Source organism: Lepisma saccharinum, chromosome 13, assembly GCF_977018435.1.
Source record: "Lepisma saccharinum chromosome 13, izLepSacc3.1, whole genome shotgun sequence".
In the NCBI taxonomy this organism is placed as follows: Eukaryota; Metazoa; Arthropoda; class Insecta; order Zygentoma; family Lepismatidae; genus Lepisma; species Lepisma saccharinum.
Genome location: NC_139241.1, coordinates 75,782,002 through 75,791,421, shown reverse-complemented (window position 1 = coordinate 75,791,421; position 9,420 = coordinate 75,782,002). Strand labels below are relative to the sequence as shown.

General features: G+C 38.4%; 1 long non-coding RNA gene across 1 annotated transcript; it reads left to right on the top strand.

Moving 5' to 3' along the window:
* The first annotated feature begins 345 nt into the window (after positions 1-345).
* Positions 346-8,507, top strand: LOC145997053 (uncharacterized). Its single transcript, XR_014442857.1, has 3 exons — positions 346-526; positions 5,839-6,013; positions 8,351-8,507. It is a non-coding gene; the product is annotated as an uncharacterized LOC145997053 (long non-coding RNA).
* Positions 8,508-9,420: the final 913 nt, after the last annotated feature.

Here is a 9,420-nt window from a genome sequence, read left to right as displayed (position 1 = left end):
ATAGAAAACACATTGCTTTCAAGCAGAAACGACCTTAACACACGAAATATCCAGGATCGAAACCACAAGATGACAAGTACCTCTGGTCATGGCCAAAAAAAATCTCTCTCCTTCATGGTTTTTCGATGGGAACGAAAAGAATGTTTTTCTCAAAACATCAGGTTAACGAAGGAGGAAAACTTCAACCGTATTGGTTATGGTGTCATCAAGGATATTTCGACTCGCTCTATGAACTTTGCATGGGACACACGACAATAATTTAGCAACACGACCTTCGGGAAGAATGTTTACCCTTTAAATACCCACCGATCATTACTGGCGTCTCTTGTTTTGCGTCATCCGTCATAGTCTGGTGCTACTGCGAATTTGTCCACGAGGAGCGTACGAACGAAACTGCGATTTTGATCAGGGATTTTTTGTTGCTGATATTTGAGGATATAAAAAGGTGCACCAGTGTAGTAACGTGCGACACTGCTGTTTGTCAACGTTCAGGAGACTGACTCGACTTAGAATGGCGATTTGGAAAGTAAGTTTTTGTATTTTTAAATTATAGTCAGGAGTGTCCATTTTTATATTACTGTTTACTTCCTGTTTCTGTCTTATTGTTTCTTATTCTTATTTTCATTCTGCATCTCAATTGAAAAGTCCAGGGGACAAAACTAATAATTTCCAGTTTTTACAGAAGAAAATCAAACTTGACTTACTACTTTTCCCCCTGTATACCATTTATAAACTTTCACATTGCTCATGATTTGTCGAGTTTTGCGTCTGTAGTTACACCCAGTGGCGGCTAGTGGGTGCCAAAACTGGGGGCGAGGAGGGTTTACATTTTCTTATAGACATAGCATTAAGAGGCCATAATGCGACGGCAAAGAGTGGCAAAAAGTGGGAGGGCAACTGCCCCCCACGCCCCCTAATCGCTCTACTGGTTAGAGTGCCACACACGTAAATTTGCCGTTGCGTAGAAACGAATTTTCGTTTCGTCTCCCTCTCTCTTAGCATCACGTGTTCTACCCTGCTCGAAAACCTTCGCTATTGTTGCCATATTGTCATTCCATTCCTGGACACACTCGCGCAAACTTCATTGAAAACAATTGAACAGCGCTCCAGCTCGCGGTTCCCACCGGTCAGCAGGGACGGCAATGTGGCAATATAGCACGGCGTAGTCGTTGCTTCTTTTATGCAGTGCATGTTCATTGGCTAGCTAGTAACTAGTGTTGCCAACTGTAATAATGAAGCACTATTTCTGTCACGGAAGGGGAAAGCAGGTAAAGTGGCGGTGAGTTTTGTTGGATTGGAAGCACCATATTTTTATTTTATACTAAGTATTTGACCGGTTTGACGTTGTGTGCGTGTATTACGTGTGTGTATGTAAAAGTGTGTGTTTGCTAATGAACGTTAAATTCCATAATGCCTCCAGTTCTGTCGAAGTTGAAATCAAAAACCTTGCATAGCCAAGCTCGGGAAATTCTAAGCAATTCAACTCTGGCTCCGGCAGGTGTTCTTGTAGAAATTGCATAGAGGAGGCTGTCATTTTTGCTGCTTAATGCGATACATATTGTTTTCTGTGTTAAAATTGCCATGCTTTGATGGGTGACCAAGTTCATAGCAGGGCCGGCGGAAGGGGAGGGCGAACCGAGCGGCAAAATTTGAAGAGAAGAAAAAAATAAGCCTATTGAAAACTGTGATCGAGCGAGATATTCTTTTGCGCTGAATAGTATTGAAATAGCATAAGAAGTCTCATTATTTATTTTATATTTTGATGTTTTCGTTAGGAATATATTGATTTTCAATTTTCCGTTGCTGCGTAATGACCGGGGGGGGGGTGTCGAAATAGAGCGTCATCTGCCGCCACCTCCCAGGGAGGCAAAATGACTAGCGCCGGCCCTGGTTCATAACAAAAGAAAAAGCCACGCAGCTTATCTTCTAGTGGCAGTATATGTACTTGTTATTGTTGTCGAAGCCGGCATCCTTTGTAAATGTACAACAAAGGCAACCGACTGTCGCAGATCTCAGAGAGGAAATAATAATACTGTTTGAGGAGGAGTGTTATGGTGCAATTGTAGCGGTTTAACACGTTGGCATGTTATTACACTGGGGAACAAAAAAAAGATTTTATTTTGCGGCATAAAGTTTAATAACAGTTTCAGCACAAAAAACAGCTGTGATTGCCAATTGTATGATTGGTTCAGTTGAATTGACTCCAGTTATAAAAATAAACACACCATGGAAAATGTAGGAGGTAAAATTACTCTACGCTTTTCTCTGTAATATCAAAATTTGATAATGAGCTGAAATTCCCATTAAGAAACTTATTTATTTATTTGTACATTGTTGCTAGGCAACTTATGAAGCATTGCTAGGCAATATATCCGACACTCAACAAAGCTTAAGGAAGAATACCAAAACATAAAAATGGTTTTAGAAAAAAATTGAATATGCTGAACATAAGTGGCTCGTGTGTGTGGATTTGAAGATGGTGAATTTTTTACTAGGACAACAAAGTGGGTGCACAAAGTATCCCTGTTTCCTATGTTTGTGGGATAGTCGTGCTAGAGAAAAGCATTGGACGATAAAAGTTTGGCCCCCAAGGGAAAATATTAGTGGGAAAAGCTAATATCATTCATGAACCGCTGATAGATAGGGACAAAATAATCCTTCCACCACTGCATATTAAACTTGGGTTGATAAAACAGTTTGTCAAGGCCTTACATACAAGTGGTGATTGTTTCAAATATATATGCCACACTTTTCCAGGACTAAGTATTGTAAAATTGAATGCAGGAATCTTTGACGGACCACCACAAATTCGTACACTTATAAATGATGCCAATTTTACAACTTACATGTCTTACATTGAATCTGAGGCCTGGCTGAGCTTTGTGTCCGTCGTCAAAAACTTTTTTGGGAATCACAGAGCAGAAAAGTACCCCGATATAGTTGGAAATATGTTGAAAAATTTTGAGAAATTGGGAGCTAATATGAGTGTGAAGATACATTTTCTACATAGCCACATTGACAGATTTCCTGAGAACCTTGGTGGTTTTAGTGAAGAACGGGGAGAAAGGTTCCATCAGGATAAAAATATAATGGAAGAAAGGTACCAGGGACGGTGGGATCGCCACATGATGGCCGGCCACTGTTGGAGCTTACAGAGGGATTGTCCTAAAAAGCAATACAGCAGGAAATCGTATAGAAAACGTTTCATATAGTTTGTTACTTCATTGTGTACATATTTTCTTAATTATTATGATCACAGGCCTATATAAATTTATTTTTATAATAATGATTGTAATCACAAAAAGAAATATTAAATTGTTGTTGGAAGTTCATTTATATGTATGTCTTATGTTTCCGCCATTTTGGTTTAGTTGCATTTATTTCATAAATTAGAGCCAATTCAGGAAATATATTATTATATCATTATTCAGCAGCATGAAATTGCCCTAAATTAGCTCTCAAACACTGTGCCGCAATTTCACTGTTCCCCAGTGTTATCTGCCGTTGCAGTTCCATACCAGTGTATACGGGTTTTGGGAGTGAAAAGTTAGAACGCCACCAGTGCATTAATGCAATGAAAAATAATATATACGTATATATTTTTTTTATTTTGTTTGAAATCACTCAAATAAGGAATCGAATGAAGAAGTCTTCTTTGCAGCATTTTTGGTAATTGTACTTATGTGTTAGTTCATATTTTGCGAATTTTTAGTCCATATGTATGTAGCTACATACAAAGCCACTTGTTAGTACATATTAATCCTAGTCCTGGTATAATGCATGACGTTTAAAACTCAACGTTGGATAGACCTGAATTCTCTAATTTTATTGTTGTACGTAACAGCTGTGCATCGGAGCACTGCAGCGATTTTTCTATCTGCTCCATTAGCAACACTGCTTCTTTAGTTGTTTCGCGCATCGCACGGCAGAAATAGCTGTGCTGGACTCTACACCATACAAAACTACACTGACGGAGCTATTTGATGCCCTCGGCAACAGATATCGATAAAATTGAAGTTATCAGGTTTTTCCCTGTAGCCTACTCTTACATTTATCCTGTCCTTCCGAATTCTATCTATCTATCAATTCCTATTTTCTATTTACATTTCCTATTTATATAAGGCTTCCCAGATGACGTAGTGGGAACGTCGTCCCCTTGAAATCAAGGGATCATGGGTTCTATTTCCAGGCTGTTTGCCATCCCAGAAATCGGGAGGTGATTTCCCAAAATCGGGAAATGGGTTCTATATCCAGTGGATGCACATGTTGGATTCGATCCTACTTTGAACTGTAGGTCCAGTCCCGCTTAGCTTTCCTGCGCATAAAATGGACATAAAAACAAACTTACAGATTTCTCTATAACAGATCCGTAACAAACAGAAGTATAAATATATTTTGTGCATAAAATGTACAAATTAGATATCTGGATTTGACTAGGAAACTACGAATGCTTGAAAGACAAAATTTTGTGTAAAGAATTAGGATTCAGATCCTATATAATTGTAATACAAATTCTCCTCATTAGAATTTTTTTTGCAAATCTATAAGCAACCGTCAGTGCAACATATTTTGATTACATAGCAAATGCTGTTCCAACTTGTTTTGGTCATATGTAGGTAATGGATGCATATTTCTAGTTTTCAGGTTATCCCTAATTGTGTCTATCTTGAAGTAGAATTTTGAAGTTTGCGGATTACACACAGGCACATAATTATAGACACAAGTAAAAGAAACGCCTGAAGGAAAATTCGCCACATGCTACAAACTTCGTAGTATCTTACTGACAATACGACATAAGCTGCATAAGTTTTAATTTGACTTTAATACCTAGTTATACAAAATAGCATTAATTTATCAAACTAGGTTTTTGTTAATGAGTATGTATTACGTTTTATGCCACATAAAACAAGCAAAAAGTTCAATAGAATTCAAATATTATAATTTGTATTTATACAAAGAATGAGTAAACATCAGAATGTTTGTTGACAGTGGCATCTTTTCGTGTAAATTAAAGCAACTTGTTAAGACTACATGAGAATAAAAGTATTGTATGCTCATTTCAGGGGGATACCCACAAATGCTCGAAAAGGTTTTGGTAAATCGTTCTTTATTGTTAGTATTTGTTGTTTCAGTACAGTTACTCATTGTGTATGTGTCTGAACATCTGAATTCTATACATTATTTCTATCTGAAGTGAATGTTTGGACTGAACATTGAGCATTTCAAAGGATTTACCAACACTTAAAGTGCAGTCAACTTAGACATTCAATACATTCGAAATTTCCAGACTGTTTGCCATCCCAAAAATCGGGAGGTGATTTCCCAAAATCGAGATTAGGGCAAGATTATTTTTTACTCTGTTGAAATTTCGGGTTCAACCCATCAGTTGAGATTTGCATTGAAATGTGTGATCACACTTTCTCTGTCACTTGCAAGGCAAACTCAATTCCACTTATTTTTTATGAGATCTGATGAACTTCTGCATCTACTTGTTCGTACATTCCAATTAATTGAGTGAGTATAACATTTTCACAGTTGTGAATCATTAATCACAGTGATTAAATCACAGTTTTGATGGTCATTTATTAATCACAGTGATTAAGTCAAACTTGTCATTATGATACATTAATCATAGTAATTACATCACAATTGTGACGGCCAATTATTAGTCACAGGTATAATATCACAGTTATGTCATTTCTCCCGGACTATGTTTTCGGACATGGGTAGCACGTTAAGTTGCCGTTGTTGTTGTAATTGGAAGCCCCGTTCTCAGCTGCAACAGTGGCGTACTAGTTCCACATACTTTGTATGTTTTTTCTTATCTTTGTTTTATAGACATTGTTACTGCTTACGATAACGGCCTACATAGCCACAGGGCAGGAACAACCAGCCACTCCGGAACAAAGAAGTTCTGACGAAACTCTCAAAACATCACAGTCCTTGTATTATCCGTATTCGTACGGCTATGGAGGATATATACCTTCCTATTATAGCTACGCTCATCATTATGGTAAGTTTTTGCATCTTTATATCTTTATATCTGCAATCGCTTTCATTCTAGCTCAATTAGGGGTGAGTATATGTATATCTCCGACTCTTAAAAAGAGTCAGTAAATTAACGATAGGTGGCTCCACCTTGCTGCTAAGTATTAGAAGTGGAATGGAGATATGTTGATCTGACTCCCAAATAAAGCTCTTCAGTGGCATTTATTTAAACAAAATTTAAGACCACATTTTTGGAGTTACGTTCCCCTGTATCTCTTGCGACAATATACAGGGTTAGACTAAAAGAAATAGACACTTTTAAAGTTTTACTGAAACAAGAGTTTTAATAATAGAGCTGAAATACTTGCATGGTTTGAAGAGTACGTCTTGAAGTTTACATTGGTAAGTTACAACTGCTCTCTGTGTGACCCTTTTGGAACACGACAGATATCAATGCGATGGTCCAGTTCTCCCCAAATACGACTTTTCCCCTTCCACAGACAACCAGTTACCTCCAATGTCTTCCTCCAATCGTAGATGGACTGCCTTGTGGGTGGTTGTTTGCCATACCGTATTCTAAAACGACAGCAACAGAATTTGTTTCTGCCAATTCAAGCGCACATAAAGCCTTTTCTACCTGGCCAGCGGCCATATTGCTCGACTGATCAAGGGTGCTCACGTGATGCTGACGTCACGAAAAGAAACTAAAAGTGGAGGTCATAAACTTGAAAACTTTCTCTATACAACAGTACTAAATGCTTTCTGATGTAACAAACAAATTTCAATTTATAAAGAATTTAAACTGTCTATTTCTTTTAGGCTAACCCTGTATATTGTTACAGAGCTCGTCTTTGAGATTTGATTTTTTTTTTAAAAAAAACTGATCTAATCCGGGCGCCCTCGTGAAAGGGGGCGGCAAAAGGAGTTGAAAAAGAGGTTTATACAGAATTTGCCATCTGGGGAAGGGGGTAAGAATAAATTTAGAGCCAAAATGTCTAAAATTTGTGAAAATTTATGGGGATGTTAAGGAATATTTTTAGGATGTCTGGATAGATCACAGGTTGAATATCGTTTATATTTATCACGAAATAGATCTCTAGTCTATTCTTTGCATATTTATGTGTAGCTTGGAGAGGGTGAACGGGGCTGAGGAAAAACGATGGCGAACGAGCAAAAAATTAATTGAAAAGTGTAAAGGTTAGGGTGCTCTATTGGAGTCATATTAAATTATTATTATTGTAGTCGGTTTCGACAGAGTAGATTTAGGGGGGGGGGTGAAATTTCTGGTGTGGGTTATCTCAAGTGGGAACTTTTCCGGCAATATACAGTGGGGTGCATAAGTATTGCCAAGCAAATTCTCCCATTGACTAGACCGGTGCAATTCAATGACTGTAGCATCGCTAAATTTTTGCGACGTAAGACATTGCAGCCACGAAATACGACTGAATATGAAGGTTGTTCAATAATTAAAGTAGCATTACCTCTTACGTGCATTTGTTACCTTATTTATTGAACAACCCTCATATAAATAGTTCAGGAAGAACTGTATGCATATTGGCAGTACCGGGAAGTAGATGAGAGTCATAACCTTAAAACCCCAAATGTGCCAGCCAGCAATCATTAATCAAAAGTATTTATTCAGCACTATACTCCATGAGTCCTTAGAAAGATCGTTTCGCGGGCTTGCAGCAGACGACAATATGGGGATGTGTCTGCGAGAACCATTCAGGTCAGCGAATGAGCGAGCCCGGTTGCCACAGCTAGCTCGCTACAGCCTTCTGGAAGGGTGAGTGACCTCCTCTTGCCACCTCGGCCTGTTTGTTCGGCTAACGACACGAGAGTATCGGCAACAGTGTGCGAGCGACGTCTGCTGTTAGCCCGCGAGGCGCTCTTTCTAAGGCCTCCTGCAGTATAACAGTGCATTAAGGAAGCCATGACGTAACTCTTGTGCACGGTAATACATATTATATTGGTGGATACTAAAATTTAATTTATAGTAATATCACAGACAAATGTAATAGACAGACATTAATCTCAGACAGAAAACTGATGCGTTTTTAAAAGAACGCCTGCAAGAAGGTCGTACATCCTCCGCTTGGAGGCGCCCGCTTTCACTTCTGTATCAAACTATAAATCAGGAGATGGCGCTGGTAAATTTCAAGGAACTGGCGAACGTGACGTCACGGGACGTCATTTGTTAGTTCCAGAAATCCATGACAACTTACCTATATTGCTTTAAGACAAACTATGCAATATGAATGATTACCAATGTATTAATACTGCATAATCAGCTTTATATTTCATTTATTCTTTCTAAATGGTGTTGTGTATATGCATTTATTTTGTGTTTTTTTTGTTTCAGCTTTCCCCTACTATGGATATAGGTACCCTGTCTATGCCTATTCCTACGGGTACTCACCGTACTATAGCTACTGGGGATAATATTGCTCAATATTTGTAAATAGGACGAAGTGTGTCTCTTGTTATGTACAATTGTAATGTCTCATTAAAGTGATATAGGTTTCTACTGCTTTTATTATTTGCGTTGCGTAATGAATTGTTCTTTCAATTCCTACTGTTTATTCTTCCTTCTCTTACTCCCGTGTTTCATTTTATCTTTTCTCATTTTCGTTTTCTACGAGGTGGTGTCAAAAAGTTTCGGGACTAGGTCTGTTTACAAGAAATTGTACAATACCAGGGATTACAATCCCGGACTGGTCGTGGGTGTTCTTTGTGAGTGCCCCTGTCATCGTATCATCACTCATCCAGCCGGCCTCCATAGCGCAGTGGTCATCACAGAGCGCTACGACGCCAGGTGTCCCGGAATCGAATTCCGTCCTGAGCGCCCTTTGTTCAGTTTCATCACACAATCACTCATCATCATGATCTCCGCTATTAGTCAAAAGTGGCAGAAAAGCGAAAGTAGCTAAAATAAACCAAATTATTGTTTCATTGGTTTGCTTTATTTTACTTCGCATTTTGTGTCACTTTTGGCTAATTTGCGAAGATGGGGATGAGTGATGACATGATGAAATTGATGTGCTGACCACTCCGCCACGGGGGCCGGCTATAAACCCAATCAAATCAAATGAACTCGTCCGCATCTTCTTGATTAACCAAGAAAGGGGAAAAAAAGACCGTGCAAATCGAACATTCTCGTTTCGTACGTTTGATTGAAATCACTTTCGGCCAACAAGGGTAACCAGGGTTGATTCTTATCTGTATATGTGACGTCATGCATTTTTAATTCAGACTTCAGACAATTATGGAATAATGGGATGTCTTGCTGAATAATCATGATTATTGTCAGGCATGTATCTAGAAATATATTTCGGAGGGGCGGTCCGAACCAGTTATCCAGGAATAATGATAATGTTAATTATATTAAAGTAGTGCTAATTGATTGTTTCTACGTCATACTTTGTAGGTATG